The sequence below is a fragment of the Solanum dulcamara genome, chromosome 12 (genome assembly GCF_947179165.1).
Source record: "Solanum dulcamara chromosome 12, daSolDulc1.2, whole genome shotgun sequence".
Classification (NCBI taxonomy): domain Eukaryota; kingdom Viridiplantae; phylum Streptophyta; class Magnoliopsida; order Solanales; family Solanaceae; genus Solanum; species Solanum dulcamara.
The window spans coordinates 41810034-41827224 of record NC_077248.1 but is presented as its reverse complement, the minus strand read 5'-3'; the positions used below and the strand labels follow the sequence as shown (position 1 = coordinate 41827224).

Sequence of the window (17191 nt, the reverse complement as noted above, 5' to 3'; positions counted from 1 at the left end):
GATGGTATGATGTCGTATAAGATGACACGAGGAAGTGATATATATGATGAAAAGAGATGATGATATGATATTAGGATGAAAATGATTTTACTGCATAAGATGCAGACACGATAATGGGTTAATTATTATACTTGTCCCCTATATCCCTATTCCAACTTTAATATCGTTATGGTGTTTTGTGCTTACATACTCAGTACATATTTTGTACTGACCCCCCTCTCTTCGGAGGGCTACATTTCATGCCTGCAGGTACAGACACGCAACTTGAGGATCCACCAGCTTAGGATTCCACCCAGTGGTTTTAAGAAGAGCTCCATCATGTCGGAGCCCATCTTTTGGTACCGACCATTTATGTATATATTTGTGTGATCAAGGGTACAGTGGGGGCCCTTTCCCGCCTTATATTTCTATTTCTTTTTACTCTTAGAGGTCTGTAGATATGTATATGGGTTGTATATGTATGTGTGAACAGTTGTTCCTATATATTATGATAGCCTCATCAGCTTATATATATTGTCTTGCCTGTTGGAACGCTATGACTCAAATAGGAGACAGGTTTACTTATAGTTAGCAAGGGTACACGCGAGTGTCCAGTTCGGGCACCCATCATGGCCTATGGGGTTGGGTCATGACAAAAGTGGTATCAGAGCGGTCCTTGTTTGGAATGTATACAGACCGTCTCTAGTAGAGTCTTGTTTATCGGTGTGTGGTGCACTACATCTACAAACAGGATGCTACAAGATATTTAGGGTGCTACCTTTGTCTCTTGTCTTATATCGTGCGATAAATCTATGTTATTAGAATGATCTCTCACTGATATACTATTGTATTTACAGTAATGCCTCCAAAGAAAGCAACAGCTGCCCAGAAGTGCAAGTCAGTAGCGGATGGAACAAGTTAAACCTTAGGAGTTATTAAGACTCGTGCCAAGTCTATGCCGGGAATTGTGCTCCAGTCGGCGAGCTCCACTACGCCGCCGCCTCTAGAGGAGCTTAGAGCAGCAGTAGCTGTGGGCCCCTAGACCCTAGTGCATAAGCCTCCAATCCCACAACTAGGGTTAGAAGATAGAGCGATGAGGGATGCAGTTCAACTATTTACTAGGTTAATGGAAGAACAGGTTCAAAGGCATGGGCTAGGGATTAGGAGGCGGTATAGTGAGCGATAACCCGATAAAGATTATGGTAGAGGCCAGCATAAGAAGGCTAGACTGGCTGGTGATTCGGGGGAGTCTCAAGGCAGACAGCCTTACTAGTATAGTATATACCCTTCCCAACCATCCTGGGGGAACCCCCTCAGTTCCCTGGTGGAATATTCGATAACACGGGATGCCCAAGAGTCGGTTCGAGCTCTAGGGTTTCAGGTGCACCAATGAGCAAAGGGTTGCGTTAGTCGAAGCCACCTTTACCTCAATGTCCTGGCTGTGGTAAGGCATATTTTGGGAAATATCGTCTTGCTATAGGTTCTTGTTTCACCTGCAACTGTCAAGGCCATTTTATGAGAGAGTGCCTATTTAAGAGTAGATGGAAAGGTTCAGCTCAACCTACTGGATCAGTTGTTGGAGTTTCTTTTTCGTTAGCTACGCGCTCTATAAATCAGTGTATGCATAACTCAGTAGGCCATAGTGGAGACCGTGGTAGACTTCCTCTGGATTAGGAGGCATCATCAAACATGGTTACAGGTATACTATTAATCTTCTCCCAGGATGTGTATGCATTGATAGATCCAGGCCCCACTCTATTATGTATATATCTCTTTTTGTTGCCGATATTTGGCGGCCTGTGTGGCTGTGATAGACTATGATATGCATATATATGTTGGCCCTGTGAGGCATTATTGGTATTTCCTGAGTGCAGGTTTGGGATAGTAAGGAATATAGAGGAAACTCTGCTGAATTTGTTTTTTAGAGATAGAAAAAGAATGATATATACGGTTGTAACATATTTTGAGAGATTGTATCCATGGTAACGATAAGGATGAAAGCTCATGAAGTAGAGAAGGGTATTGTGTATATGTACCTCTACTTTGGAAAATAGTGGGATCTCTCAAAGATAGGGAATAGAAATTGCAAAACAACTGAGGCATTGTGAAATTATCAAAGGAACAAGTGGTATTCATTGGAAAAAAATGTGATAAATAAAACATGAGACACGTGTCATCAGTGTATAAGTGCCCCGAATGGAGAATCGGACACGATTATAAGCACTAGTGACGTACTGATTGGGATGAATGAAATGTAGCTTCGGCTAAACTACTACATTAGTTATATGACTCGAGTACTAGTACTTGGACTAGATTGGGTACTAGTTATTGAGAATTCTGAGCACCCCAACCATATTAAGGTTTCTTACAGGGGCAACCTAAAGTATAGATGAGTTAAGAGAAGGTATAGACATGGTGCAGTATGTCAAATGTGTTGGAACAGAATCATATGTGTATGAACAATTGAAAATAAATAGAGGATGACATGGGTACACCCTAAAGGGGGGAAGTGGACAAGAAAAATACAAGCATGAGAGGAAATCAACTGACACTGTCACATGTTGACAGGAATGCTTAAATTTCAAGTGAGATCCCATACTAGCACGAGTTAGCAAGAGCTCAAGGACAATAATAAATAGATAGAAGCCGCTTTATCTGAGACCGTGCAAAGAATTATGGCTGCCTACAAAAAAGGGTGAATATGATAAGAGAGTAGGACTGAGCAAACTAAGGGCCGCAAAAAGGGTAGTAGGTCCATGTTTGAGTAAAGATTAAGATATGGCAACAACATCAATGGTCGTTGATATCGGGACGTATAAGTAGCAAGGAGAATAGAAAATCGCCTACTGTAGGAAATGAGGAGACTAAGGAGTACGTAAAGGAAGAAAAGAAAGATATAGGACAAAATAGTGTTAGCACAAGCAAGTCCTAATGTGAAGTTGATATGTGAAGCAAGACAGGCCGGGAGACAAAAAGACTATGTTTACCTCATACCAGTGGTATAAGAGTAGTTGTACAACCTACAAATAGTTATATACAGCATAAGACCAAGCGAAGGAGTACATGAGGAAAAGGAGTTACGATATTTTGGAGATATTACAGAGGAATACGAAGAGAAGTTAAATCAAATGGACAAAAAGGACACAGTCATGATTGAATTAAATATCTACCCCGACACCGGTTGTAAAAGAGAAGAAGAGAGGGTAAGGCAAAACATGAAGACTAGCGAGAAGACGCTAAGTAAATCTTGGGCTAAGATGAGTGCCTTCACACATTATTGCAAGGATGGCAATGGAACGTGACACGAGGACTTTCTAAGAGGGTCACCCATCCTAGTACTACTCTCGCCCAAATACGTTTAACTTCAGAATTCTAGTGGGATCCGGTTCGTTAGTGCTGCTATGATTGCACGAGATGGGAGAATCCAAACTAGCGGCGAAGCAATGACATGAGTTATGTACCTAGAGTGTTATAAGTTATGATAAGGGAATTGTGAAAGAGCTTAGGCAAAATAAGCAAGATTAGCTGATTACTAACAGATGGTGCACTTGTATGCCACAGTTCTTCAATATAATACCAGTTAATGATAAGTCAAACCATGGAACGTCTATACAGGTCATTATGTGAGGGGACTTTAGCACAACTTGGTAGCCAACTCTGATGGACGAAAAGAAAAACCCAAAAGGCGAGGGTACCAGTTGATGTCATCTAAAGAAGGCAAGAAGTAATATACGAGGTTGAAGATTCCATAATACGACTTTGGCTACAAGACTCACTTTGCACTCCCTGGAAAGATGATTCTATATAGACTGTTATCCGTAGATTAACAATATCAGCCCATGTTCCTTCAATCAAGGACTACCTATCCAATCAAGATTGTGTAAAATTATAGGTCAAGAGGGTGGTGAGACTTTATGGAGTTCCCATAGCTATTCTCTCAGATGAAGGAGCCCGAGTTACACTTAACTACTAAAGATCAGTCCAAGAAGAGATTGGAAAGATAGATAGGTCTTGTTTACCATTGTACCCTCAGACCGAAGGACAGACTAAGCTTACTAGCTAAATGCTAGAAGAGGTGTTGCGAGACTATACGCTTGACCCCAAAGGTAGCTTGGATAATTGCCTACTACCTGACAAGAGTATTTACTACATCAACTATCATTCTAGTATCTAGATGGCCCCAAAAGAAATCTGGTATGGCAAAAGAATAGGTCATTAATTGGTGGGTTGATGTTGGTAAAATGTGACTAAGGGGCCCAGGCATGGTTTACTAAGCCGTTAAAAAAGTTAAGCTTATTCAAGAGAGAGTATTAGCACCTCAGAGTCGAAAGAAGTCATATATAGGTAATCAGCGTTGACTTCTAGACTTTCAAGTTAATGATTGGGCATTTCCGAAGGTACCCCCCACAAAGAAAGTAATGAGCTCCAGCAGGAAAAGGGACCTTAGTCTCAGATACATTGACCTTATCAGACCCTCCGCCGAATAGGCAAGGTTTCCTATAAGCTGGACTTACTAGCAAATTAGGAAGTGGTACATCCAGTCTTCCATGTATCAATGCTTTGCAAGTATGTTGGTAATCCAACCCGGGTATATTCTGTAGAGGGTATCTAGGTCACAGAGGAGTTATCCTACGAGAAGCAACCTATCACCATCCTGGGTTGGCGAAGTAAAAGATTTTGAACTAAAGACGTAGCTTCCATCAAGGTATTATGGTAAAATAAAAATTGTGAAGAGATAACCTGGGAAGCGAAGGAGGAAATGAAACACAAGTATTCGTACCTACTCCTTATGCTACAGGTAATCCTAAACTTTGGTACTCTGATAGTGATAGCTTGATGAACGTATGAGTTATTGCAATAGATAGGAATTTTCATATAATCTATATAATATCTTAAGGAAGGTTTTGTTCACATTCAAGGACGAATGCCCTAAACGGGGGAAAGATGTTACACCCCATACTTTTGTACTTTGGAAAGTATTTTTAAGTCTCTTGAAAGGCTCTTAAGTTCTTGGAAGGATCGTAAGCCTCCTAAGTTTCTTAAGGTATCCTAAAGTTTCTTAAAGCTTCTTAAATCTTATTAATCCTTCTTAACAACTCTTAAGCTTCTTAAGAGTTACCATGTGAGCTGGGTAATCTATAACGCTATCAAACAACTCTAAGGAAAGGAGAATGCGATACCCCATAGTAGAGAAGACTAGAAATAGAGTTATAAGAATCCGGAAGAAGTTAGAGACCGAATAATGAATCGTAGGACTCGACTTATTTACGTAAGCTACCAACTTGGAAATCTTACATACTTAAGCTACTTGAGTGCATACCAAGCTTAAGTGGCAAGGATTACATAGGTTCATAAAGTAAGATGAGATTATAAAGCAAGGAGGGGGGAAAGAGAGATCCATGTGGAAGCATGAGAGAGTTCTACATGGTATCAGCTGGAGCAAGGGTGGTGGACCCCACATTCTATGTGGCATCCCGTGGTTGGAAGGCACGGTGCATTGTGCCAATAAGGGCTTGACATGTGTCACCACTTAGGGGTTGACACGTGTCACTCCCCCATAAGGTGGTATATATGTATATATATTATAAGTCATCCTTATATCCAAATAAAAAGTCATTCTTCCATAAAAATATCTAGGCAAAGAAAAAGAGAAGAAAAGTCTAGAAAGAAAAAGAGAGAAGATGAACCTTAAACTAGAGAAAGAGAGCCACAGATTTAGAGCCAAAAAGTAAGTTCTCCAATTTTGTTCTGTGAATTAATTATCTAGGGTATACCACGATTTTATGAAGGTGTTATTAATGAAAATTTATGGTTTGTAGCATCACCAAAATGTTAGCAAACAGCCTAAAGTTCTAGCCGCGCTAGGAGAGCTTCCTAGGCGAGTTTTGGCAAGTTTTGGCGAGTTTTGGGTAAGGTAAAGTTTTCCCTTTAAAATATGAGTTTATAATGTTGTTATGTGGTATATTACATGTCTTAAACAAGATTGTAAGTAGAAAAATTGCATAAGTATGGTTGACGTTAGGATCAAACTAAATAGAAGTCATCATAGTTAAATCGAAGTCGAGTAGTGTGTTGCGATTGTGGTGCTGCGGTTGCAGCTGGTTGGATGGCGTGTTTCAGGGATGTAAAGTATTCTAAAAGGGGTTTGGTTACTTCTGGTTTCAGCCACATGACCCTCCATTTTGTATTATTAAAGGTTTTGCGAAATAAAGATTAAAAACTCTATTTTAATATCGTAGCTTCGAGCGAGTTGTTTGGAGTTAGTATTGTGTAATGTTGAAGTAATTTACTTGTGTATATTCTTCTGGTTGTTTTTGTTTGTATGGTTATTGACACAGTGGCCAATTTGAAATCTCGGGGATGTTAAAGTTATAGGGGAAATGCTGCCTGATTTTCGGTAACTTCGAAACTAGTAACAAACTAGTCGAGGGTATTGGATAAGAAAAAGATTCCTATGGGTACTTGGTTATAGAGTTGAAAATTGGAAAGTAAAAGGTTATTAACCTTAGTATTACTCTCATGTTAATAGTTCAAGGAGATAACGAGGCGAACTGGGTTACAGTTAATCCACAAAAGGTATGTGAAGCTTACCCTTTCTTTCTTTTGACATGTCTTAGCCTTAAGTTATATATATACGAAACTTGAGAGTCATTCCATTCATAAAGCTCTGAGTATGACTCAATACCCTTGTTCACTTCTGGATGTTAGAACTCCTACACTAAGTTGACTCATCTCCTTTAAAGTCTTCTGTAGGATGAAGAGTAGTACATATAAGGCCTATCTCCTTCTTTCATTGAAATCGCTTAAGGTAAGTGAAATGATGTCTGATATGAGTTTAGAGGTAATTCCATTTATAGGTTACGGATATAATTCGTGACTCGTAGTTACTTCTTAATACTAAGGGTCCTAAAGAACTTAAATTACTACTCTCAAGCTATCTATATGTTGAATAGAAAGTAGAGATATAAGCTCCTATTCTGAAAGGCTCTGAGAGGATAAATGTCTCTGATTGTATAAGTTGTATCTCTGATTGCATAAGCTATGTGTCTGATTGCATAAGTTGTGTCTTTGATTGCATAAATTTTATGGCATTATCTTGGTACACGCCTATAGTTCTTGAGGCCCTAATTGATGTAATCCCTAATAACATCTAAAGGGTACCTCAGAGAATTACTTTCTTGGTCTTCAAGTGATGATTCACTTGACTGTTTCATTGAGTCTCAAGAGATGATTTAATTGCATATGGTTTCTCACTACTCTACTCGTGCATACCCGTAACCTTTCTTTTACTGAGTCCCATGCAGGGCCTGGCCTAATATCGTGCGCAACTTTACTACTTCTTTTACTAAGTTCCAGACTGGATGTGATATGATATCGTGACATAATGGGTAATGCCACGTATGAGGAGATGATACTATATATGGTGATATGATAATGTGATGATATAATGATACGACAATGATATGAGTATTCATTGCATCCCGAGCTGGATAAAATATGATAATTATGACACTAAGTCCCATAATGGGCCGGGTAAGGTACTTGGTGATATAAGGAAGGAACACCGAGCCCCTCACTTGAGGGACAGGTATGGTATATATATATATGATGCGGGTGCGCTATAGATATACCCTACTCTCTTCACCGAGTCCCTCACTAAAGGGCTGGACACCATAGGTAGGCATGGATATGCAAATATAGTGATACATTTGTGACACCAAACCCCATAATGGGCCAAATATGTTATGCTATATATATACAATGAGGTTATGTCGTGTACAATGGTATAATGTCATATACAATGACACGATGAAGAGATATATATGATGAAAAGAGATGATAATATCATATTAGGATGAAAATGATTTTACTACATAAGATGCAGGCACGGTAATAGGTTAATTGTTATACTTGTCCCCTATATTCCTATTCTAACTGTAATATCGTTATGGTATTTTATGCTTACATACTCAGTAAATATTTTGTACTAACCCCCTCTTTTCAGGGGGCTGTGTTTCATGCCCGCAGGTACAGATATGCGACTTGAGGATCCACTAGCTTAAGATTCCACCCAATGGTTTTAAGAAAAGCTCCATCATATCGGAGCCCAGCTTTTGGTACCGACCATTGATGTATATATTTGTGTGTTCAAGAGTACGACGGGGGCCCTGTCCCATCTTTTGTTTCTATTTCTTTTTACTCTTAGAGGTCTGTAGACATGTATGTGGATTGTATATATATATGTGAATAGTTGTGCCTATATGTTATGATAGCCTCATCAGCTTATATATATTGTCTTACCTGTTGGCACGCTATGACTCAAATAGGAGACATGTTTGTTTATAGTTAGCAAGGGTACACGTGATTGTCCAGTTCGGGCACCCATCACGGCCTACGGGGTTAGGTCGTGACAATATTGTTGGGCCCATGGCTATATTCGAGGAGCAATTGGATTCCAGGTTAGATTTCTTTACCTTGGTAGTATGTTAAGAGTTGGTATTTCATTACTGATTATGTGTACCTTGTTTGGATATAGGTGATGGCATGCTTACATTGATTGATCATTTTCACATGTTTTGTGGTATGATTATGATTCCTTCATGGATTTTTACTACTATTTTTTAGAAGGCATTTTCACACTTTTACTACCTTTAAATTAGTTTTAATGGGAGTCGTACCACTTGGACTACTTGGGCACTAGTTTTGATACTTTTAAGGCATCGATTATGTTCTTTTTTACTATTGGCAGTGTTAAAGGCATAAATGATGCACTCCATTTTATAGATATTCGGTGTGGCATTGCCCTTTTTCTATATTACCTACATATTAGACACCTTTAGCCTGTACTTGACTGTTCGGCATGGAATCACTTTTTTCTATATCGGTTTGGCTACTCACTCTCTAGTACCATGTTGGGGATGCTATGTGTTATGTATAAGACCTGGTTCTGTCCCTAGCAGTGCATACGGACTTCTCGTGACCTTTATGGGCCCTTCTACCAGATACACCACTGAATTAGATGAGGGAGCTACATGGGTCCCACCTGGCATACCTGGTAGTTCGAGGGTCGGGGTAGGTCATAACCTCAAAATTGATCTTTTAAAATCCACTCTCTTAGATGGATAGCATAAGGTTTTCAGTGGATATGGTTGGAGCATCAATAGGTTATAACATAGTTTTGGCAGATGGTTATCAGGATAGAGATAGGCTGATGGTTCCCCAGTAGGTTTTTTCATTAGTATTAGGGTATGTCATGGGATTTATTGAGTAGGTTGCACATAACCCTACATCGTTCCCTACGGATCACGATATGAGTTAGGAGTTTATTAGGGGGTTATCTTTTCCACTATGTTTAGCATTAGAGCACATGATAGAGGTTATGTCTACCTTTCCCCAAGTTGAAAGCCATGTGAGGGAGGTAGAGAAGGCATGCTTGGTGGCATATAGATATAATGGTAAGAGGTCTCACCATCAGTACAATGGACAGAGTTTAGGTCAGACTCATCAGGGTGAATAGGTTAGGCCTTTAGTTGTTGGGGCTCATTCTATTCCAGCTGGTTCCTTCCAGTAAATTGATATTAGTGATGGTTTCTATGAGTGTGGTGAGTTAGGCCACTTTGTTAAAGAGTATTGCAGACCCTAGCACAATCAACTAGGGTTAGTTGTCAGGGTGTTAAGGATGGTCCATAGTTTGTCAGCGACCGGTAAGGGATTTCATCGCATTCTTCACGTTGAGCTTCAGACTATAGAGGCCGTTATGATTATGGGGAGTTTGATCACTAGTCCATAGAGTTCCCAAGTGAGAGATTATCTTTTAGACATTACATATTTCTCCTACTCCCTGGGCTAGAGCAGTTGGACCTTGTCACATCTGTGGGGAGCTATGCCACCAGTCTAGAGAGTGTCCTCAACGTTGGACCAGCATGCAATTTACTCAACTAGGTCGGTCTTCACCTCTAGTTAGAGGTAGTGCTTAGAGTGTTGCTGGTGGTACTTCAGGTGTTCATGTCAAGGTTGGTCATGATCCGGTCTATGCTACTACAACCCTATCAGAGGCCGAAGCTCCAAGTATCAATTATATTTGTATGAATTTATTGTGTTGTTATATATTGCCTATATTGTGTGGTTTTGGGGTTTTCATGCCCATTTATGTCTATTTGGATGGGTATTTATCTCATGAATGTGGTGGTAGCCTTACTTGGACTTATGTGCATGTGGTTTTATGTCGTAGCTGAATTGTTTTAGTAGTGGATCGACTAGGTTGAATTTCATTTTTGAGAAGTGGTGGTTGAGCAACTCCATGTGCCTTTGCCTTGGTGGTTGTGTTATGAGTTTGCGGTCGATCTAGTTAGTTGTTCCCTTCTTGTCTCCCTTGCCAGTTGATGTTGTTGTGGTGCCGATCCTTGTTAGATAGGTAGCTAGACCAGCTTTGTCAATTCTGGAAGTGTTGGTGCTAGTAGATCTAGTTGGCTTGGAAGGCCACCTTAGTTGCGTGTCGTCTTGATGTGAGGTTAAAAATATATATTTTTAGTCATTATTTGCCTTACATTTATTCTTTTAATTTGTCTTTTTTGAACAAAAATTTTATAAATTGAGCTAAATTGTGTATTTTATTTATAGGATTAACCTGATGCGAAAATAAAGAAATTTGGAGCCAAAACGAATTAAAAATGAAGGATTAAAGAAGAAAATCAAGCAACACATTAATGGATTAAATGTAATATGATAATATAAAAGAAGTGCAGTTGAAGAGAAATTGCAATTGAAGTTGCAATACTTCCGCGTGGCAACTTCTGAAGACCCTCAAAATATTGAGGTGGCGCAGCGTATGCACAGTGTCACGGGGAGCCCAATTCCTTTAGGTTTTGGGTTTTCTAATTTATTTTGGACTTAGTTATTTTATTTGGGTTTTTTTCTACACCTATAAATATTCCATAAAATTAGTTTTACATAAATTTTGACCTAGGTTCTTTTCTTCTTCTTCTTCTTCTTTTCTTAGACATTAATCGCTAAAGACCCTTATTCTGGGGCTACAACTATGAATGACTTTTGAACATTAATTTTAAGGATGAAGTTGATTATCATGTAAATTACTCTTGTATTCTAGAATTACTATTTTAATGCTTATCTACCATTATAATATATTTATTGTCCACTCTTGAACTCGAGAGAAGAATAGAGGGATAGAACGTGGAATGCAAGGAGCGTATTCTTTCTAAGTTAGAACTTAGATTAATTCATATCTAGAATAGAGATAATATCTAGTATACCGCTTTTGGTTATGAAATAGGATGATAACTAAATGCTTAACTATTGATTCTATGTATCCCCGCTCAACGATGTAGTTAGATGGTCAATTGGAATAGTTGATTAGAGGTCGAAGATCATGATCATAATATTAACCCTGTAAATCAATAATGTGATAACCTTCTGAAATCCATGAAAGAGAATGTGAAGCATGAATTCTTAATACGCTGCAGCCCTAGAATTTCTCCAATCATTGTAAGTTAATATTTTTATTTATATTTAATTTTTGCAATTTTTAGTATAAAAATATTAATAGTATTTTTAGCTCGCTTAAATAAATAATTAGACTTAATATAATTTAGTAAAGAAGTTGATCAACAAGTCCTTGTAGGTTTGACATTTGGCTCCTAAAAAGAGCCACTTTATTACTTGCATGACCATGTACACTTACGTGTGCGTTTGGACGTAACACGTCCCGTTGGATTAGTGGTTAAATGGCTCTTCTTACCATTGTACATAGCAAGCTTTGCTTTTATTAGTATTTCCCTTTTCTCATGCTGGTTTTCTTAGCGTAGATGGCTATCTATGTTGCTTGGCATCGTTCGATCTGTAGTTGAAAGGTTGGGTATTGAAGTAGTGTATGAATGGAGGAGCAGCCTTTTGTGGGTTGCGATAGACCCCGCTTGTCGATCCTTCCTTATGTCTTATCAGTATTTTCATCCCTAAGGTAGCAAAATCGAGGCTTATTCTCTCTTACCTACCTGGTTGGTTCATTTATGGTATTCTTGGTGTTTGGTTTTATTGGTAGTAAGGAGATTTGTGGATGTTGGATTTCTGTAAAAAGTAGTATAACCTTCGGTGGTATTGTGGTAATACTAGTTGGTAGTCTCTTCTATTTTGCCTTAGTCTTATTCTCGGTTGTGATGTGGTAGTCTGTTCATTCAATCTTTTCAAAATCATCCCGTTTGAGGGTTCTGATGTCGACTATGGCTAGTTGAGAATTTGGGAAGTGTGATCTCCCATTGTGGCTTGTTATTGTTGTTGTTAGTTATCTGCGGTTGTGTTGGTAGCTCTCGAGGTTTTAATTGTCATTTGGAATTAAAGAAGTGGTACCTATTATGGGAAGTTGTTTAGATGGTTCATTTATAGGGTGAGGTCAAAGTAATTCGTGGAATTTGTGGTTTTGAAATTATGTAGGATGTGAAGTTCATTTTTATTCTATTCAGTAGCTTGTGGTGTTTGTGAGTGGGAGTTAGTGCCCTTGGACCATTGTCAATCAGTTGTCTATATTTGTCTACCACCTACCGGCTTGGTTTCCCTTGGGCTAGGATGGTTGAATCAGATCTGCAAGTAGATATGGGAATATGGTGTGGGCTTTTTGGAAGTTCCTATGGTAGAGGTAAGTTACTGGAGCTGGGCTCAGTGCAGCTTTGTCATTCATGGGATGATCATTCTTTGGAGTGGAGTATTCAATTTCAAAAGGTTGTGTTTTCCATTTGGATTGTTGGTTTTGATGTTGAGATTTTAGGCTTTGTGTAACATCCCCTAAAAACGTTTATACGATGTTTCAATTCTCGCCTAAAAATGATACATCCTCTGTATTATGGGCATAAATTTTCTTAGGATTTTCCAAATTGTGTGATTCAAATTTTTGAGTAACCACAAGATCATTACCTACACCTTTTGTGAAGACCATATTTTAAGTTTCGAAGGCTAAGTAGGTCAAATAAATTAATTGTTGTAAGACAGGATGTTGTGATGGAATAGAGTATTTATAGAAGAAAAATCATATCTCACTGTAGGATTATCCAAATTGGTTGATTTATAAACGATATGAAACTAGACTTACATATCTACAATTCTTATGAAGACACCAAATCCTAATAAGGAATTTATTTTATTCAAACGCAGCTCCGAAAAAGAGTATTCTTTTAAAAAGAACTCATCTCATCTAACATGAAAATATCTAGATACATTTGACATCACTCATGACATAAATTGTCCTCCATTTAACATCATCCATGACATCACAATTTTCTATTAAATTTTCAAATTTTTTCTTTATAATTATTTTATTTATTGTTAGGTCTCTCATCTACACCTATAAATACCTACCTTATTTCCTCATTTTATTCATCAAGCTTTCTCATGCAACTTTTCTCTCTATACACTTCTTTACTCATTCTCAAATATAGTTTTAGTTCTTAGTAGTGAAGAAATACTATTCTGGTAATTCATATACTTCGAGTAGTACACAAAATGTTCCGATGAGGAGAAAAGTTAGGACTCAAGAATGTTCATTAAGTCCTTCGGTTCCAACTAAAGCTTCGGATTCCAGGTATGTAAAGCTTCAATGAGAGTATTCCTTCCACTCTCATGTCTAAATTATTTTGATTATATGATAAATTATATTTATTTTCTTTAAACTTTACTCTAAGTTATGTGGGTGTTTATTATGGGTTATTCCACCCATGTAGTCCAAACACTCTTTCAATTAAGTCTCTTGATTTCAAGTAATATTTTCTTATGGTAATTCTTATTTTTACTTAATAGTATGAATTATGATTAAACTAATGATTATTGGTCTATTTTGATGCAACATAATTTAATATGTATGAATTGATGTTTTGTAAGTAATTCCTCTATTTATCTATTTAAAGATTCTTGAAATTCATGGTGGGTTGTTTAAAGCATGATTTTTAATTAATGGATTTGAAAGTATTTATGTATATTTATTTACATACATATTTGCAAGTTGAAGTGATTTGAACCCACCTAGTTTTACTATGTTTTTAATAAAGTTTGACTTGAAAGCTTTTACTCCAAATGAATGTTTATGAAAGCAATATTTATGATCAAAAGGGAGTCTTATGAAATGAAAGAATGATGAAATGATATGAATGATGGATTCTTTATGCAATAAGGAAAATTCTTGCATATTTGAATTATCAAATGTTTTAATGAGCTATTCTATCGAATATGATGTTTGAATTCTCAAGTTATATGCTATGAATATTTTGAAGTATTAAACTATTATGTGGGATTGACTTAGCACCGAATGGGATATTGAGGTGGGATTCGGTAAGGAAATCCTAGTAGCAACCCCTTGTCTCATTAACTATGTGCCAACATAGGAGCCCTTGTAGGCTTAGGCTAATGGATCCATAAATAGCCCTTAAAGTTAAAATTAAAGAAATGAATGAAGTTGACGGAGTTCTACTTGGCAAGTAGTCTCCCCGGCTAACGTAGGGGGTTATGTTGGATTCCATGTAATAGCTCGCATGGTCTTAATGTCGGTTATGGTTATTTTTCCACAAAATGAATATTTTAAAGGATATCTATATGATTTATTATGCATGCATTACATTATGTTCCATATTACATAAATGTTATAATATTTCCTCAATGTTCATGCATACTTACATACTTAGTACATTCAAAGTACTAACACATACTCTTTTGCCTACATGATATCACCATGTAGGGACCAGTGCTCCTCCTCGTTCTCCTCCACGTGGCTAGTTGAGATTTCATTAAAGACTACTTTTGGTGAGTTCCCATGTTCTGGGAACAATACTCCTTTATCTTTCTAGCTTATGATATGTTAAGATATTTTACTATGGCATTTCTTCTATTATGATTGAGGGTGAGCTAGGGACTTGTCTTAACCCCGCTAAATCTAATAGTTAGAGGTATTATTGGACATATGTAAGTTGAAAATTTACTATTATGATTTCCGCTTGTTTATTTATCATCATTACCTATGAAAGGCTAAAAGAATGCTAAGAGGCTTGTTTGAGGTACTTTCGGGTTCCTCATTCGTCATGTCACGTCTAGGCCTTAGGCTTGGATCATGACACTTTGCCTAGGGTAGTTTCCTTGTTTTGGTTGTTGTTATCTCTAGAGGTTCAATTGAAGTATAAGACACTTTCGAGGTTTGTATGGCATGGTTCGGTAAGAAGGTTTCAGATGGTGTTGGAGACATTCAGGATAGCTAAGGATCGGCCGCATGCTTTTGGTGAGTAGAAGAGGTTGGATTTGGAGAATGAGGCGAGTAATTCGATTTAGGAGTTTAGTTGCACCTGTCATTGTGGTTTTGTTGCTCTTTTTAATGGTTTGTAATGATCCTGAAGGTCATTTTTGAAATTTTTTAAAATAACCATTTTACCCCTCCCTTAAGTTGCCCCCAGTCGTTTCTGATTAGTACTAGGTATTGATTTTTAGAAGATCCTAGGAAAAGTTGAATCTTTGGAAATTTTGAGTTTTTATAATCTTTAAGTGTTCAAAAGTGGTATTTAGAGTCAACCAGAGCTACAGGTCTCAGAATAGAATTCGTCGATTCCACTAGCCTCAAAATGTCGAAATTGGCCTGGGAGAGTTTATGAAATCAGCTTTGGAGTTGTAACCAAGATTTGAGGTCTTGACTTAAGAATTTGAGGAATTTTAGGCCAAGGTTTGACTTTGGTAAACTTTTGAACTTTCGATGCTCGGAATGGAATTCCGATGACTCTGTTGGATTCGGAGGATGGTTTTTGGTCTAGAAGAAGTATTTGTTGAATTTTTAGAGGTCCCAAGCCCATTTTGATATTTTGAAGGCCAGTGTTGGTTTAGTTGCGACTTTTTGAGTTTTGAGTCAAGGAGACCTCGAATTCAAATTTGATGGTTCCATCAGCTTCGAAATAACCAAATTGTGCTAGGAGCATGGTCGGCACAAGTATCAAGGCAATCGAAACCAAATTGTGCTAGGAGCATGGTCGGCACAAGTATCAAGGCAATCGATACGAGTTTGGGGCCATTTGGCTTTTTTAACTTTGAAAGTTAGCCTATGGTTGACTTTGATCAACATTCTTAGAAAACATGCTCGGATAAAAATTTTGACAGCGCGGTTAGTTTTGGAATGTCAATTTTGGTCTAGAAAGACCTTTCGATCGCTTTTCGAGGCTTCCAGTCTAATCTCAAGGCCCGTTGTGGAATGTGGCTTAAAATGGCACTTGGGTGTGGAACCTAGTTTTCATTAAAATGACCTCATATAGGAAATTTGAATGCTCCATTGAGTCCAGAATGTCGAATTTAATGGGGTAGCATATCTGGTTTATTTTTACTAGATTTTGAATGAATTTCGAGCACCCCATCAGAGATTTTTTGGACTCTGCAAAACAAAATTTGCAGCAATGTGCGGGTGCCTTTTTATGGATATTTTCTCTCAAACTTAAAACCCCATATCTTGGTCTATAGTGCTCCAAATTGGGTGTTTCAAAAGGCAAACTTATGAGATTTTTAAAGGATAGCGCATTGGGGAGCTCAGAAACTGATTTGGGGCATTAGATTGAGGTAACATCTTGATTCTAGTTGCTGCAATGTCTATTTTCTGAATTAAATTTTGAAGTCTTTTGAGAATTTATTTCTTGATCTATATTAACCCAATTTTGATGATTCAAGGGTCTAAGTTCAAGAGAATTTCATGGAGAATCCGCCTGTAAACTTAGAATCTTGTGGGGAGGCTTTGTGTGAGGTAAATTTACGAATCTAGGTACTGTTTTGGCCATTTTCGGATTGAAACCGTGTGGAATTTTGGAAGATTATATCTTGATCATTTAACCTCCATTTTTATTGATTTTTGAGGCTAGATTGTGGGTTTTTTCACAAAGAACGTCATGATGTAATTTATTTTTGGACTGGGAGGGTTTAGATTTTTCAGAATTCTTGATCAAGAAGCTGGCATTTTCATCTTTTAGTTCAAATTTTGTGAATTTTTATTGCAGGCTCAGTTTGCGTAATTTCCCAACTCCATATCGGTTACCAAATTGATTTGTAAGCATGGGGTGATGGTTAGAACCTATTTTTGGGGACAAATTCAGAGTTCTGGATGCAGATCCCATATTTCCCATTTTGGACTCCGAAATTGGCTTGTCTTTAAAAATTATGAAATTAGTGTCTAAACGACCATATCGACGTTGTGATTCTA

General features: G+C 37.7%; 1 pseudogene; it reads right to left on the bottom strand.

Annotated features, from left to right (window-relative positions):
- Positions 1 to 3274: 3274 nt before the first annotated feature.
- Positions 3275 to 3392, bottom strand: LOC129877911 (5S ribosomal RNA; annotated as a pseudogene).
- Positions 3393 to 17191: the final 13799 nt, after the last annotated feature.